General features: G+C 36.9%; 1 protein-coding gene across 2 annotated transcripts in view; it reads left to right on the top strand.

Annotated features, from left to right (window-relative positions):
* abcf1 (ATP-binding cassette, sub-family F (GCN20), member 1) overlaps positions 1-217 on the top strand; it is a 20269-nt gene that overhangs the window by 19294 nt on the left and 758 nt on the right. The gene's annotated exons all lie outside the window — the stretch shown is intronic.

The raw sequence follows: 217 nt of genomic DNA, 5'->3' as shown, positions 1-217 counted from the left end.
GAAATGTACTTAAAGTATAAAAGTAACCTTGCGAATGACAACCATTTTAATGGACCACACACGTTACTAGAGAGCAAGCTGAGAAACTTCAGTGGACATGGAAAAAAGGCTCTTTTTATGTAATTACCTACATTTTAAATGGGTATCTGCCACTAGGCCTAAAACATCCCATATGTGATTATTGTGAGACTGGGACTCCAGGTTAATAAGATTCTGA

This window comes from Etheostoma spectabile, chromosome 14 (assembly GCF_008692095.1).
Source record: "Etheostoma spectabile isolate EspeVRDwgs_2016 chromosome 14, UIUC_Espe_1.0, whole genome shotgun sequence".
Lineage (NCBI taxonomy): Eukaryota > Metazoa > Chordata > Actinopteri > Perciformes > Percidae > Etheostoma > Etheostoma spectabile.
Note: the sequence above shows the minus strand (reverse complement) of the source record. Positions and strands in the feature narration are given on the sequence as shown.